Genomic DNA, 16,465 nt, shown 5'->3' with positions numbered 1-16,465 from the left:
GCCTGCCCTGTCCCACCTTTGCTCTTGGCCTCTATCCTTCCCTTGACGGCATCTCAAAACAGTGATCACATCCCCCTCTTGTTTAAAACCCTTGAGGGGCTTCACATGGCACTCAGATGAAGCCTGAACTCCTTCCCACATCCCATGTGTCCATCACTGGCCTCTCTTTCTCACCTCTTTTCCACCCCAGGGCCTTTGCACAGGCCATCATTGCCCACCCCATCCCCAGAGTCACATGGCTGACTTCTTTCTATCCTGCACGTGTAAACGTCAGTGTTTTCTCTTGAGAGAGGCCTTCTCTGACCACCCTGTCAAGCTTGGGAACTCCCCATTTCCTTCCGAGCCCTGATACAATCTGTAATTATATTTGTTCCTTAGTCAAGTGCTTCCACCAGTAGATGGGGACCTCGGCAGCTCTTTCATTTGTCCCCTAGTACTCAGCTCCATCTCCATGCAACAGGGTACTTGGCTCACTGGGTGAAGTGGTTGAGGGTGCAGAGGGCTGGGACACACACCAGGGACTGTGTGTCTGCAGCAGGAAGGGCCGTGGGAACAGGACGCCTGCTCGTTGCAACATTTTGATGCTCAGCAGCGAGGTGCTGATGAGCAACACAGACATCCCACTTCTGTGTAACCAGGACAGCCCAGCAAATCAGGTTCAAATGTGCATATCACGACAGGGAATGGGCAGGACTACAGGCGGGCTCCCCCCATGAAAGTGGGGGATGCTCCAAGCAAAGGGACACATAAAAGATCCATGGATGGGGGAGGCATGAAGTTTTGCTGGGCTAGGCTGTCACCAGAGTGGCCAGGGAGAGTGGCCTCGACCCTGCAGGCCTGGGTCACTGAAGCCCACCAATTCTTCTAAGGAATTTGGACTCTAGCCTGCAGGCAGTGAGAAGGTGGTAAGGAATTCTACGCAGGGGGTCGATAAGGTTAGAGGTGGCAGGTGACACTCCAGTCCCTCAAGTGGAATGTACCCTTTGATCACCGGGTCAAGGCTGAAGACTGGGAAAACAGGCCCAGGTGGCTTCATCTGACATCTTGTGTTAAGCACAACGGAGCAACGTGTTCAAGATTTCCAAGAAAATAGGAGGCAAGGATGATTAGGGTTTTTTTGTTTGTTTTTGTTTATAGCCAGTGAATCTGATAATTGGCTTTGAAAAGCAGAGAAAGAATTACAAGGATGCAGGAGTTCCTTCCCTTGAGCCCTTCCTGAGGAACATCCTGCAGAACAAGCTTCAGAAAACCACAAAATCAGGGGGTCAGGTGGTCAAGCATCTGCCTTCAGCTCAAGCCATGATCCCAGGGTCCTGGGACCGAGCTCCGCATCAAGCTCCCTACTCAGCCCAGAGCCTGCTGCTTCTCCCTCTCACTCTGTGCCACCACCCCTCTCCCCCCCACACATGCTCTCTCTCTCTCTCTCTCAAATAGATAAAAATCTTTTAAAAACAAGTTTTTTTAAAGAAGGAGGCTTTAATGTCTCTCAGATTCAGACATCAAATTAAAAAGAGAAAATTTTTTAAAAAAATTTAGAAGCAAAGTAGATCTAAATAAAATAAGGTGGATCATGCAGATGGACATCAAAGTCTAGTCTTTAAATCAGAGAACACTGCTTTTTAAGTTCACCTGCAATATTTATGAAAACTGATCACACACTAAGCCACAAAAATCTGAAATTCCAAACAGAATAACACAACAGCACTCTGCCCGCCATGTGACAAAACTGGAAATTAAGAACAAAACGTCCTCAAAGGTCTTTCCACCTAGAAAATTTTAACCCACCAAATAACTCCAAGATCAAGAGAGAAATACAAATTCACTGCAGCATTTCTCAGAATAATAGTAACTAAACGATGACATATCAGAATCTGTGGGATGCAGCCAACATTATACTTAGACGTAAATTCATAGCTTTAAAAATCCATATCAAAAAATTTTAAATAAGTTGAATATCCAACATAAAAAGCTGCAAAAAGGGGAGTCTGGGTGGCTCAGTTGGTTAAGCATTGGACTTATTTCAGCTTGGAGCAGGATCTCAGGGTCGTGAGATCAAGCCCTGTGCTGGGCTCCACATTCAGCAGGGAGTCTGCTTCTCACCCTCTCCTTCTGCCCCTCCTCTGCTCACTCTCTCTCTCTCAAATAAATAAATTAAAAAAAAATATTTTAAGATTATATTTATTTGACACAGAGAGAGAGCACACATGCACAAGCAGGGGGAGCTGTGGGCAGAGGAAGAGGGAGAAGCAGGCTGAAGGCAGATGCCCAACCGACTGAACGACCCAGGGGCCCCTAAATTTTTTTTTTTTTTAAGTTACAAAGCAACAAGGTAAAAAAATTTTTTAAAAAAAGGTAAAAAAAAAAAAAGCAACAAGGTAATATTATTAAAAGCAGAAAGTAGGGATCCCTGGGTGGCGCAGCGATTTGGCGCCTGTCTTTGGCCCGGGGCGCAATCCTGGAGACCCGGGATCGAGTCCCACATCGGGCCCCCAGTGCATGGAGCCTGCTTCTCCCTCTGCCTGTGTCTCTGCCTCTCTCTCTCTCTCTCATTCTGTGACTATCATAAGTAAATAAAAAAAAAAAGCAGAAAGTAAAAGGATGTCTAACATTAGTTATTAGGAAAACGTAAATTAAAATCATTATAATCTACAGCTACGTGAATAACTATAATTAAAAACCTGACAACATCAAGTATTTAGAAGGTAGGGTAACAGGAGCTCTCATTCATCACTGGTGAGGATGTGAAATGGTGTGGCCACTTTGGAAATCAATCTGGTAGTTTCTTTCAGATTAAACATATACTTTCCACTTACCATATGGCCCAATCATTCCATTTGTAAGCCTTCCTAAATACCAGAAAAAAAAAGTATTTGTTTACCCAATAGAAGTGAAATCATATTTCTTCCAGTCTTATATCAGAATGTTTAGAGCAGCTTTGCTGGCTTTTTTTAAGGAGGCTCAAACTCACAACACTGAGATTGAGACCTGAGCTGAGGGCCAAGAGTCAGATGCTCAACCACTGAGCCACCAAGGCACCCTGCAGCTTTACTTTTAATTGCCAAAAATTGAAACACAAAATACCTACCAACTGTGAATGAAAAACAAGTTGGTTGTATCTGTACAATGGAATACTCCTCACCAATTAAAAAAAAAATTTTGAATGAACCACTGATACATTTAATGTGGATGAATCTCAAAAACTTTATTCTAAGTGAAAAAATTTAGATACCAAAAGCTACATGATGTTTGATTCCTTTTGCTATGATCTTTAGGGCAGAGGAGCTCTAGAAATCTGATCAGTGGTTGCCAGGACCTGGGGTGAAGAAGGAACAACCACAGAAGGGCATAGGCAGCTTTTTGGGGGTGATGGGGAAACTCCACATCTTAATTGTAGTGGTGACCACACAGCTTATATGTGTTTGCCAAAATTTACAGAATACTATGTTTAAAGGTGTGAATCTTGCCATATTTAAACTATATCCCAATAAACCTGCCTTAAATAAATAAGCAAAAATTTTAAAATAATAAAGACTAATATTGGGTCCAATGATCTAATGGAACACCAAGGGTTGGTCTGAAAAGAAAGCAGAGTGTAACAACAAAAACATTTTTTATTATTCTAAAAGCAATAATTCATTAAGAAAAAGAAATTGAAAAGAATTTTTAAAAAACAAAAAGTAGGAATAAAGAAAAAAGGGTTGAAATTTAGTGAAGTTTGAAACCAGAAAAAAAGTAAAACTGATAAATTACTTTTCAAAAAAATCAACAAATAAATGAGTCACTAGCCAGTTGTTTTTTTTTTTTAATGGCACGTCAACCCCTAAATATCCAAAGTAAATAATAACAAATGAAAAATAAGCATTAATACAGAGGACATTTTTTAAAATCATAAGAGACTGCTTTGCACAATAGTTGTAGATAAATTTGAAACCCATTTGAAATGGATAATTTTCTAGGAAAATATAACTCTAACCCCAGACAAGAAAGTCTAAACCAGAAGTGATTTTAAAAAATGCTTGAAGAACCTCCACTTAACCATGCTGTTATTAATCAGGGTTTTCCAGAGATATAGAACCAATAGGTTCGATGGACGGATGGATGGGCAGATGGACAACAGATTTTAAGGAACTGGTTCATGTTATCACAGAGGCTGGCAAATCCAAAATCTGCAAGGTAGTCTGGCATTCCAGAGATCCAGGGAAGAGCCAGTGGTGCAGTTCAAGGCTGAAGGCCATCCGCTGTCAGACTTTTGGTCTATTTTGGCCTTCAACTGATTGGATGAGGCCCATCCACATTATGGAGAGCAATCTGCTTTCCTCAAAGCCCACGATTTAAATGTTAATCTCTTCCCAAAACACCCTTACCGAAACATCCAGAATACGTTTGACCATATATCTGGGTACCATGGCCCAGCCAAGTTACCATAGAAAACGATCTATCACAAGTCCACCCCATGTCAATGTGGCACCCACAAGCTTCTCCTTAATCCATACTTAATCTCCAAACAAGGACAAAAACAAGGTCATAACTCCACACATGATACATGTGAAAACACCCTGCCAGGATAGGGTGTGCTCAAAGAAGGAATGCGTTAAAGAATGTTAAAAGTGCACAGGAGACAATTTGTAGAGGCTTTCGCTGTTCCAAATGGAGACTGATTTGAGCACATCTATGTTTGGATGAAACAAGGAAGTTCCCAAACAGTGTGCATAGAATCGTAGTATGTGCGTACCCATATATATAGTAACTTAAAATGTAATATATACCAAATATCATAGAATATGTGTGTATTTATATATTTATATATATAAAACGTTATAAGTTTCTTCACCTATTAACGTTATATATATAACATTATATATATAAGTATTCTAAGGACATCTATCTTTCTGGAACATTCTGGCATACCTGCACTGATTTTACAAACAGACATCACCTTATTAAGAAATCGTGTCAGGGGGATCCCTGGGTGGCGCAGCAGTTTAGCGCCTGCCTTTGGCCCAGGGCGCTGTCCTGGAGACCCGGGATCGAATCCCACGTCGGGCTCCCAGTGCATGGAGCCAGCTTCTCCCTCTGCCTGTGTCTCTGCCTCTCTCTCTCTCTCTCTGTGTGTGTGACTATCATAAATAAATAAAAATTAAAAAAAAAAGAAAAAGAAATCGTGTCAGAAAGGCAGACAGAACATGAAGACTCCTAACTCTGGGAAACGAACTAGGGGTGGCGGAAGGGGAGGAGGGCGAGGGGTGGGGGTGAATGGGTGATGGGCACTGAGGGGGGCACTTGATGGGATGAGCACTGGGTGTTATTCTGTATGTTGGCAAATGGAACACCAATAAAAAATAAATTTATTATAAAAAATAAAAAATAAAAATGAATAAAAAAAAGAAATCGTGTCCAATGCCTCAGTACAGCATCCAAAACAGCCAGGCCCAGCTTGCCTTTAGGCTGTGACGCAGACTTGTAATCCCCCTTCTCACCACCAGGGGTCACCAGGAGGCGGGCCACCAGCCATCTCCCTGCCACGCCCCCGCATATGGAACACCTGCTTTGAGCCTCCAACCCTTCAACCCTTTTTACATAATCCCTTGTCTGACTGTTCCTTAAACTGAACTCTCTGTCCTCCTCGACATGTGCTTCCAGGACCACACATTCTAAAGGACTTTCAATGAAATTAAACTCTGTGGGATAAGAGGAACAAACACCAGCTAATCAGTTACATTTCTCCTGCCTGGCAGTCACTGGCTCTTCAAAGCCCGAAGAGGGGGAAACACAGAAACAGCACTTCCTGAGCGCCGACGACAGGCTGGACTGTGCCTGTGCACACAGCATCTTACTGAATTCTCACAGGCTGGTGGTGTTCGTCCCCATTTTTCAGATGAGAACACTGAGGTTCTGAGAGATTATGTGATTAACCCAAACTCACTAGTCAAAGGTAGAGTCAGAATTCAGAGGCAGGCCAGTGGGCTCCTAAGACCTTGCTTTGCCCTCTGGAAAGCCCTCATTGGTCCCCAGATCTATGGATGAAGCAACTGAAAACCAGTGTGTGTTGGTGGCAGACGCTCGGGCCTCAGGTGTCCAGGTATGCAGAACATGCCCTTGCTCGTGCTCCCTGGGCCTTCAAGTCCGGTATGTACCCAGCCACGGCCAGTGCAGATATATGAAGGCCTGACGTCTCTCTCTGACTTGCCATACTGGTCAAAATTCAAAAAGAACAACAGTCCGGGACGCCTGGCTGGCTCAGGGGTTGAGCATCTGCCTTTGGCCCAGGGCGTGATCCTGGAGTCCCGGGATCGAGTCCCACGTTGGGCTCCCTGCATGGAGCCTGCTTCTCCCTCTCTCTCTGTGTCTCTCATGAATAATATCAAAAAAAAAAAAAAAAGTCAAAGAAAGTTTGCTTCCATCCTCTGCACTCTCCCCCCACACCAGCCAGCCACCCAGCTCGATCCCACGAGGCAAAGTGTGTCACACACCTGTATTCTGTATAATACACCTGTATTATATATATATATATAAGTATTCTAAGGACGAATAATTCTAATTTCCAGAAATTATTTTATGTGCCTATGAGCTAATGCAGAATTTGTTCAGAGTCACAGCGTCCTGATTAGGCATCCCCTGAAACGCAAAGGCAGCGTCCCCTGACGTTAATGTAATGGGTTGGTCCCCGGCCTAGGGAGCCGGGTGAGCTGCGCAAGGCCACCCAGCCGTGCAGTCGAGGCTCCGAGTCCGGGGATGGCCGTCTGACCCGGGCAGGCCTCTGGGTCCTGCTCTCCCCTCGACCCCCTGCTCGTCCATGTCCCCTTTGTGCGTGCATTTCTCTCCGTGGCCCGCTCTTCCCCGCCTGCCTCCCTTCCCATGATCTTTCTCTCTCCCCGCTATAACCACTTAGGAATCCTCACCTAGGGGCAGCCCGGGGGGCTCAGCGTCCTAGCCTGTTCCTGGAGCCCCGGGATCGAGTCCCGCGTCGGGCTCCCTGCGTGGAGCCTGCTCCTCCCTCTGCCTGGGTCTCTGCCTCTCTCTCTCTCTCTCTGTGTGTGTTTCTCAAAAATAAATAAATAAATCTTTAAAAATAGAATAATAAACAAACCCTCATCCACCTGCAGTACTGCTCAATCTGAGTCAGAGGTGGGAGGATCCTAACGCCGGGGAGGACAACGCCCGCACTTTGCAGGTGGGGAAACCGAGGCCCAGAAGGCCTCCCCCACGAGCTCAGAGCCGGGCCCAGCCTTTGCTCAGCTGTTCCTCCCCGCCGGCCTCGCACTAACAGGCTCGGGCTCCGGCTGCGTTCAGCGCGGTCTCCCCCGAACACCGGCCTGGCCACCCCGCACTCTGCGCAACACCCCTCCGAGGATCAAACGCTCGCTTTGCTGCCTCCTCCTTCCTAGGAGAAGCCCGGTCGTGGCTCGGCGAGCCTCCACCTGCTGCTCGGGCCTGCCCTGGCCGCTCCCGCACCAGCTCTCCCCGGTGCCCAAGGCAGGGGCGCTCACCTCCAGCCGCGCCGCCTCGCCTGTCTCCCGACCCCCGACCCCCGACCCCCGACCCCCGGGCGCCCGGCCCGCGCCCATGCCCGCCCCAGCCGCTCCTGGTGCAGATGAAGGTGCGGAGGCGAGCAGAGCTCCCAGGGCGCGGGAAAATGACGCAAGCGGCGCGCGACGGGCACCCCGAAACGCGACGGCTCCGCTCCCGCCCGGGGCACTATGGGGATTACAGGCCCCAGCCCGACTCCGGGTCTCGCGGCGGAACGAGATTCACGCGGGTAACCTGCGGGCGGGAAGGGGAGGGCGAGGCTTCCAGGCCTCGGCGCAAAGTCCCGCCCCCTGGCTGGGATGGGCCAATCCCGAGGCCTCTCCGTTCCGGGCGCAGGGATTGGTCCCCTTGGTCACCTGACCGCACCGACTCTCGGTCACGTGACCGCGGCGGAGGCGTTCTCCGGTTGCCTGTGGCGGGAAAGGGCTGCGGCGCTGGGCCCGGGCCCGGAATCGAGGACGGCGGCGCCAGGGGGCTTCCCGCCGGTGCTGGGGGGCCCGGTGGGTCACCTGCTGGGGGAGGAGCCCGCCTGCCGGGCCGCGCGGTGGCCCGAGCGGTGCAGCGGGGCCTCGGGGGCTGACGGTGCAGCGGCGTGCTGAGCAGGGCGGGGCCTCCGTCCTCGGCCCGCTTCGGCCCGGGCGCCGGTGCCGGGCCCCTGGCGTTCGTCCTAGTTCTGTGAGACGCAGCTGGGTGAGCTCGAGGATGGGACTCAGACATTCCCCGCGGGCAGCGTCCCGCCCCGCCAGGTAGGAAGGAGCGCCGAGGGGCTACTAGGAAGCGGAAGGGGCCCGGAAGGGGAAGAGGGGATTGCCTGCCCCTGGGGAGGGCCAGGGGTCGGCCGGGCACATGACCGGGTAGTCATGTGCGTGCTGGCCGGGTGGTCCCAGGTCCCCTTCGTGGAGAGGCTGCAGCTGCAGTCAGGTGGGGTATTAGGCCGGGGACCGCCTAGCACAGGGGATTTCACCTGGGGCCTGTTTGTTATTTCACGTTACTAAACCTTGACAGCAGCAGGGAGTGGCTGGTAGTGTAGTTGAGGCCCACAGGCGGGGCGGGAAGTGGAGGAGCCGGGGTTGAACCCAGGCATCAGCCTGACCAGCCTGCTGATCCGCAGCCAGTGGCTTCTACAGCCTGACAAGCGAAGGTGGGCGCGCCAACAGGAGCACCCCCTCTCCGTGCCTTTCGGGGTCACCCCAGCCCGGATGACACCCTTTTTGCTCACGGGATTGATGACCTTGGAGGATGGAGCCAGCTGCTTCCCAGGCTCCGCTCCCGACTAGGGCACGACCGTTTGGTGTCTTGAGCCCATTAGACCAAGGACAGGAGGGTCTCAGGCAGAGCCAGGAAAAGAGAAGCAATGGGAGTGAGGAGCCTAGAAGCCAGACCTGGAAGGAGACGTGGGAGAAATGTGCAAGGCCCCCCCCCCCCCCCCGGAGAGAACCACCTGCAGCTTCATTCATTCTGTTCAGCGAGTATCTATCAAACACCTGCTCCCAGGCCCTTCTCTCTAGGTACTAGGGATATAGCATTGAGCAAGGAGGTAGAAATCCTCACCCTCCCAGGATTTACCTTCTAGTGCAGGAAAGAGACAATAAACAAGATGCAGTTCATACTGTATTAGAATTGGTGAGATCCACTGGGGGAAAAACAAAACAGAAGAGGTCCAGGGGCTGGGGACAGATTTACATAAAGGGCAGGGAAAGCCGTACTGAGAAGGGGAGTTTGAGGGAAGTGATGGAAGAGCATCCAGGCAGAGGGCACAGCACTTGCAAGAGGTGGGTGGATACCTGCAGCGATTGTCGGTTTGAGGATAGGCAATAGTCAGAGAGGTAACAGGTGGCCCCAAAAAGGACTTGGAATTTTAACCAAGATAAATCCATTATAGGGCTTTAAGACAGCTACACACACACACACACCATGAGTTGCTTTGTCTTCTTACCAAGCTGGACACCACCACCCCCCCGAGGCAGAAGGCACTATGCCTTCTGTTCCCAAAACCACACTGACATCTGTCATTTTTTGCCCAGGACAGGGCAGCAGCCCTCCTCCTTCCATTTGATCTTCCCATCTTTGATCCCCAGTCTAGGCTGTGGAATCTTCATGGGGAAAAGCTGGCCCTGACTGGTCCCATCTTCCTCTGCATCATTCATGGCCCAGGTCTCTGAGCTCTGAGGCTGCCACGCAGGGTGTACACATGCTTGGATGGCCAGTACCGGTGAAATCTCCATGTGGTGTGCCCTAACAACGCCCAGCCTGTGGTCTCAGAGGCTTACCCGTGACAGTTCAGGCCAGAGGTTGCAAGAGGACCATGCCGCACCTCCAAGAGGGACTCAGCCCTCATCCTGGAGACCCCACCTGTCACTTGTGTTCCCAGCCCTGAAATGGGACTGTATTTCCATCATCAGCCCCAGTATCTGGAAACCTGGTGCTCCCAGGTCTCAAAAAGCTTGTGGTCTGGGAGTATAGTTGGGGTGCTGAACCATGGGCCCAGAGATGTGATGCTCACAGCCAAGGGCGGGGCCTGCTGCCGTACAATGCAGCATGGCCACTTCACAGCCTTGCCCCCAGTTCCAAAGTCACCCACCAGCCCCATCTTGTCCTCAATAGGAGGGGCTCTCTGGCTGGGCGATCATCACGACACCCCTTGCCTCGCTTTCTCTGCTTTAATAGACTATTTTTTTTTATTTATTCACTAGACACAGAGAGAGAGAGAGAGAGGCAGAGGGAGAAGCAAGCTCCACGCAGGGAGCCTGACATGGGACTCGATCCTGGGTCTCCAGGATCAGGCCCTGGGCTGAAGGCGGCGCTAAACCACTAAGCCACCTAGGCTGCCCTTAATAGAATCAAAAAAAAAAAAAAAGTATTAAGACTTACAGGAAAATTGAGAGTGCAGAGTGCTCATATAACCCCACTCACAGACACGGTTTGTCTTGTTATTAATGCCTTATATTAGTCTTGTACATTTGCTACAATTGGGGAAAAACAATGCTGATACTTTTTTTTTTAATTTATTTATTTTAGAAAGAGCAAGAGTACAAAAGGAGGGAGGTACAGAGGGGGAGAGAAAGAACCCCCAAGCAGACTCCCTGCTGAGCACAGGGCCCCTGAGATCACCACCTGAGCCGAAATCGAGTTGGACGCTCAACCCACTGAGCCACCCAGGTGCCCATAGATGGATTATTATTAACTAGAGTCCATAGTTCAGATTTTCATACTTTTTCCTTAATTTTTCTGGGCCAGGGTCCCCTCAAGGACACCACATCACATGTAGCTGTCCACCTCACTTTTTCCTGAAGGTGCCATATACAGAGAGGAGGTTAAAGCAGCATGTAACTGCTTACCTTTTCCTTGGCTTTAAGTCTGTAAATGCTGGGGATGGGGCTGCGTTTTGGTGTTCTGCATGACAGGAGAGCGGAGTAGGATGCTGGGTCCTTGCACAGGCAGGACACTGAGAGGAACTTCACCCTCCAGTGTCCCTTGTCCGAACTCTCCCTTGGGTTGTGGGTGGCGGGGAGCAGGGTTTAAAGGGAAGTGAATTTATGTTTGGGATGATGAGGACATCCTGGACATGGGTGGTGGTGGTAGCTGCACAGATTTGCAAATGTCCTTCAAGGATTGATTGCCCGATTGCACACTTACACGTGGTAAAAATTGTGAGGTTTATGTATTTTTTTACCACAGTGTTGTGTTTTTTTTTTTTTTTAAGTGAAGAAATAAAGATGCAATATAAACAAGACTTCTGGCACTTACTTTGGCAGCACGTATACTAAGCAAGACTTCTGCTCTTTGCTCTTCAATAAAGGAAACCCGTATATTTCAAAACAAAATGAAAGTGCCCCTTGGAGGCCTTATAAGTAAGTTTCCTCCATAGACTTGAGATCAGCGATCTGTGCAGCCGGGGTTCCAGCATAATCACCTTTACTATTACTACTAATAATGGCATTAGTAGGGCTGCCTGTGATGGACCACTCACCGTGCTGGCAGCTTTACCACTTGGTCTCCTTCATTCCTCGCACAGCCCCAGGGGCAGGTATGTGCATTAGTCTCATTTAAAGAAGGGGCACTTAGCACAGAGAGGTTAAGGGACTCACCGGAGGCTACACAGCTGGTAGTAGCAGTGCCAGGATCCTGTCAGAGCCAGGCCCTTCTCACCACCCATTGCAGGGCTTGCAACCAGCCCTAACTCCAAAACCATCCTCATAACGGAGGTGTGTCCTTCGACAAGCCACGGGTTGAGGCTGGTGTGTGGCTGCAGGATACTCCATCTGGTCAAAATGAGGACTAGTAGGACGCCTGGGTGGCTCAGCAGTTTAGCTCCTGCCTTCGGCCCAGGGGGTGATCCTGGGGTCCTGGGATCGGGTCCCACATCGGGCTCCCTGCATGGAGCCTGCTTCTCCCTCTGCCTGTGTCTCTGCCCCCTCTCTCTCTCTCTCTCTCTCTCTCTCTCTCATGAATAAGTAAAATCTTAAAAAAAAAAAAAAGGGACTAGCAAAAGGACGGGTTAGTCACCTTCTTAAAACAAAAACCCTACAATAATGGCCATGTTTATTAAGCACATCGCTCTCTATTGTAAGATAGTTTCCCTAAGTATCACCATAGATCTCTAACCCCACAGGGGCTGGGCTTTGATGTTCCCCCCAAAAAGAGCCCCATAGCAAGTAACTTGGGAGATGTTGCATCTTCCTCTGCCCCCCAAAGATTCAAAGGACCTTTTAGAGGCTCTGAGAATTCCTCTCGTGAAAAAAACTGGTTAAGCTTTGTCTAATCCAGCGATTCCTGATCTTACTTGACCCTAGCACCCATTTTCATTACAAGAGCCATTGACCGGGGCACCTGGCCAGCTCAGTCACTACAGCATGCAACTCTTGATCTCAGGGTCATGAGGGTCATGAGCCATGCCCACACTGGGCATGGAGCCTACTTTAAAACAAAAAGACAAAAAAAAAACCACTGACAGCCCCAGGCCTCCAAATTGCCACGCACACCTGCCTGTGCCATACTGGGCAACATGCTTTGCAGTACGGGGTCCTGCTTTGTTTTGTCTTCACTCTAGGTGAGGAATGGAAGTGCAGGGAGGCTCGATGTCTTACTCGTGGTCCTCTGCTTGCTCAACTTAGAAAACACTAGGGACGCCTGGCTGGCTCAATCAGTAGGGCATGTGACTCTTGATCTCAGGGTCACAAGTTCAAGCCCCACGTTGAGTACAGAGATTAACTTAAAAATTAAATCTTAAAAAATAAATACTAGAGTTTTCAACATAGAGAAACACCAACTGATGTCAAACTTAAAAGAAAAACTGGCTGGCAGTGCCAGGAGATGCCAGCAGCTGCTGAGATAAAATTATAACATCTTCTGATAAGCCATTTTATGTCCTATCCCTTTTAGGGTGAAGAAGGGTTTTGTCTTGTCAATAAAAATGTACACGTGTTCCCCTGCCTCCAGTCATGGTGAAAGTGACCATTGCACTGAAGTCAAACAAAATCCTAACCTAGCAGGACACTGTGTCCTGTGCTTTGCACCTCACCAGACCCAGGGCATTCTGCTGGAATTTTGTGGTTGTCTCTGTAAAATTTTACATTCTTTGAAGTAGGAGGTTCTTTCTTCCAAGTAAACACTTGTATGCTTAACCTGAGCAGGTTTTTGGATGGTCATGTGGTTGCTTTAGGCCAGCAGTAGGCTTCCCTCAGCAAGAAGGAAGGAGATTCAGCCTCTGCCTATCCCGAGGTCCTGGGGTGAAAGATCTTACGGAATTTTTGAAAAAGATTTTGGTTGTTTATTTGAGAGAGCACAAAGGGCAGAGGGAGAGGGAGAAGCAGACTCCCACTAAGCAGGGAGCTCGATGCAGGACTCAATCCTAGGACCCTGGGATCATGACCAGAACAGAAGGCAGATGCTTAATGGACTGAACCACCCGGGCGCCCCATATCTTATGGAATTAAATAAAATTGAGTAAATATCCACCAGAGCCTATTCAGTTTCTAGCCCAGCACTGCCCTGCTGGCAAGGAGGGAAAGTCAACGAGGGCAGCAGGCAGCTACAGACACCCCCACACACACTCCCCTCACCCCCCAGGGATGGAGAGGAACAGGACCAGAGCCCTGGAGTTTGGGGATCAGGGGCTGGGGCCTGCAATTACACTGAGAAGCCACTAGGTTTCAGGATGCCTCTGGCTTGGGCTGGGTCCCCGCAGGCTGACAGCGGCACCTGTTCCTCTAAGCACCCTCAGATCACGGTTTGCACCAAGTTCATGCTCTGTAGATGGAAAACAAGCTCAGGGAGCAGGTGCTGGTCAACATTTGGGAGAGAGGGAGGGAGCACTGGAGGCCGGCCCATGCCTGGTGCTACACTGGGGAATGGTAAAATGATGGAACAGGATCCAGCCCATGCCCTTCTAGGGGTTTACAGTCTCCAGGCAAGGACAGTATCTGAGTCTGAACCCCTGCTCCGCCTCGTTACCTGTGAGACCTTAAACAATTACTTCCGCTCTGAACCTGCTACCTCCACGTCCTCAAACTGCAGCAGTAATAACCTCCGTCTCTAGTGCTGTGAATGTAGCAGTTCGGACCGGCCAGCTCATCACAGTGGTGCCACAGCCCAGGCATCACGGGCACGACTCCAGCCACAGACTCGGGGGTGCGGGCAATCCCACGGACTCCATTCCTGTAACAGCCTCGCTTCTGGCCCAAGCCTCACATTCCACGATGCCATGGGCAGCGCACCACGGACACCAGTTTCAGAGTCCTGCCCCCTTCCTAAGTCAGGACTCATGCAGGGATAGGGCCCTGTGGGGTGCCTGCTGCCACGGCCTATCTGTCCACACTGGTCATTGCCGGCCCCATGGAGTCCCACACTCCAGTGCTGTCCGCAGCCTTGCTGGGCATGTGGGCCTCTTTGGGCAGCCTGCCTGCTAGGGTCCTGTCACCTGGGTGCCATACCCCTCCTGCATCATTCACTGGGCACTGGAGGCAGCAGGCCCAGAACCTCCTCACCCTAGACCAGGGGAATGGCCCCGTGGTCCAAGATGCTTCATCAACCCTGCTTCTCCAGGACACCTTGCCCACAAGGAAGACACCAGTTCTGCTGTCCCTCTTCCATTCCCCTTGTTCTCCTAAGGGCTTGGGTTTTGAGGAAAATAAAAACAAAGTTCAGAAGATCCACAGGCCCCTTCTGCTTCAGCCCCAGGCCAAGAAGTCCCCCTTGAATGCAGAGAAGGAAAAGTAAGATGGGGGGGGGGCAGGATTTCAATATACGCGGTCCCTGCTCTGCATGGTTCCAATATGCAGAAATTTTCATTACTACGGTCTAATTAGATCACATTAGTCCCCCAACAACTCAGTTCAAGTACCAGCTACCCTGTGTCTTAACCGAGTAGCTGCCCCGGGTACAGACTTCGGGGAGCTCTCCAGCCCGCAGATGACTTCATGAATGACAGCTGTGCATCGTGATCAGCGACCACCTGGCGCTTCTTGCAAAGTCCGTGGGTCACTGGTCACCACGCGTGCTCCTCGGTTCCCACACAGCCAGCGAAATCGGTAGGTGTGCCCTCTTCCGTGACAAATACACTTGATATTTTACAGAAGTGCATCCCGGAAGCAGGGACCTGGCTGTCCCAGGTGAGCCAGCAGCGAGGAAGAGGAGTGTTAACCCTGGAGGTCACAATCGGGGTCCCAGAAGAAAGCGCCGCCGAGGGGCGCAGATGCAAGCGGCCAGAGGAGCCTGGCGAGGCCCACGCCACGAGAAGGACCGTGTCCCGAGCCAGTGCCATCGGGAAGACTTCACACCGAAGGAGCCCTCGGAGATGCTTCCCACGGCTCCAAGAGCACAGGCAACGCTGGAGCTGATCCCAACCCGGGAGGGCCGGTGACAGCTGGGAAAGGCCCAGAAGAGATGCTCGCAGCGCATCCTAGGTTACACCACGGAACAGGCAAGCCCTGCTCATACTGCTCCTGGTAAGTTTTTTTTCTTATAATTGTGGTTAAATCCTCGTAGTATGCAGTGCACCACCTTAACTGCTTCCACGTGGCCAGTCCTGTGGCATCAAGTACGTCCACACCGCTGGGCAAACAGGGACTGCCCCACAGACTTGTGTGTCCGTGTTGTGCAGAGACACGCTCATCTTTCTGGGTCGTTCCGATTTTACCACCTGTGCTGCTTTTCGAACAAAGAAATAAGCACCATCACTCTCAATGCCTCTGATATTTTAAGTTAGAGTGTAGTAAATAAATATTAGTTTTACTATTTCTATTTGCCTGTGTATTTATAACCAAGGGGAAAGTTTGTAATGTTTGGGAAGTCACTGAACAATCACACTGGTCCGGCAGATTTTTTTTTCTCTCCACGTGTCCATTTAAAAATTACTTGTATTGAGATAAAATTCACCACTTTAATCATTTTAAAGTGTATGATTTGGGGGTTTCTGTGTATTCACAGTGTCCTGCAACTATCAAGATTGCTTTGCATGGGGACGCCTGCGTGGCTCAGTGGGTGAGCGCTGCCTTTGGCTCAGGGCGTGATCCCGGGGTCCTGGGATCGAGTCCTGCATCAGGCTCTCTGTGGGAAGCCTGCTTCTCCCTCTGCCTGTATCTCCACCCCTCTCTCTCTGTCTCTCATGAATAAATAAAATCTTTTAAAATAAAATAAAAAATAAAAAGATTGCTTTGCATAATCTCAGTTTGCAGAATCATTTTTACTGTCCTGTGTGTCTTTTGGTGGACACAGTTCAACCCCCAACAAATGACCTCCCAAGTCCCCAGATATCCCAACAATCTTCATGAGGATGCACTGAGAACTTCGTATTCATATCCCCTCTTCTTAAAGTCTTTTTTTTTTTAAGATTTTATTTATTTATTCATTCATGATAGAGAGAGAAAAAGAGAGGCAGAGACAGAAGCAGGCTCCATGCAGGGAGCCCGACGCGGGACTCGATCCCTGGACTCCAGGA

At 49.8% G+C, this 16,465-nt stretch overlaps 2 long non-coding RNA genes across 3 annotated transcripts; one reads left to right on the top strand and one right to left on the bottom strand.

Annotated features, from left to right (window-relative positions):
- Positions 1-3,785: 3,785 nt before the first annotated feature.
- On the bottom strand, positions 3,786-7,524 carry LOC129496099 (uncharacterized). Of its 2 annotated transcripts, XR_008661666.1 has the most exons (3): positions 7,488-7,524; positions 6,900-7,040; positions 3,786-6,346 (listed from the first exon to the last, which is right to left on the bottom strand). It is a non-coding gene; the product is annotated as an uncharacterized LOC129496099 (long non-coding RNA). The 2 variants fall into 2 exon arrangements; XR_008661665.1 differs by lacking the exon at positions 7,488-7,524 and having other exon boundaries at positions 6,900-7,477.
- Positions 7,525-7,938: 414 nt separating this feature from the next.
- LOC129496098 (uncharacterized) lies at positions 7,939-16,188 on the top strand. The gene is made up of 3 exons (XR_008661664.1): positions 7,939-8,273; positions 15,102-15,473; positions 15,955-16,188. It is a non-coding gene; the product is annotated as an uncharacterized LOC129496098 (long non-coding RNA).
- The last annotated feature ends 277 nt before the right edge of the window (positions 16,189-16,465 follow it).

The sequence above is a fragment of the Nyctereutes procyonoides genome, unplaced genomic scaffold (assembly GCF_905146905.1).
Source record: "Nyctereutes procyonoides isolate TBG_1078 unplaced genomic scaffold, NYPRO_anot_genome, whole genome shotgun sequence".
Lineage (NCBI taxonomy): Eukaryota > Metazoa > Chordata > Mammalia > Carnivora > Canidae > Nyctereutes > Nyctereutes procyonoides.
Note: the sequence above shows the minus strand (reverse complement) of the source record. Positions and strands in the feature narration are given on the sequence as shown.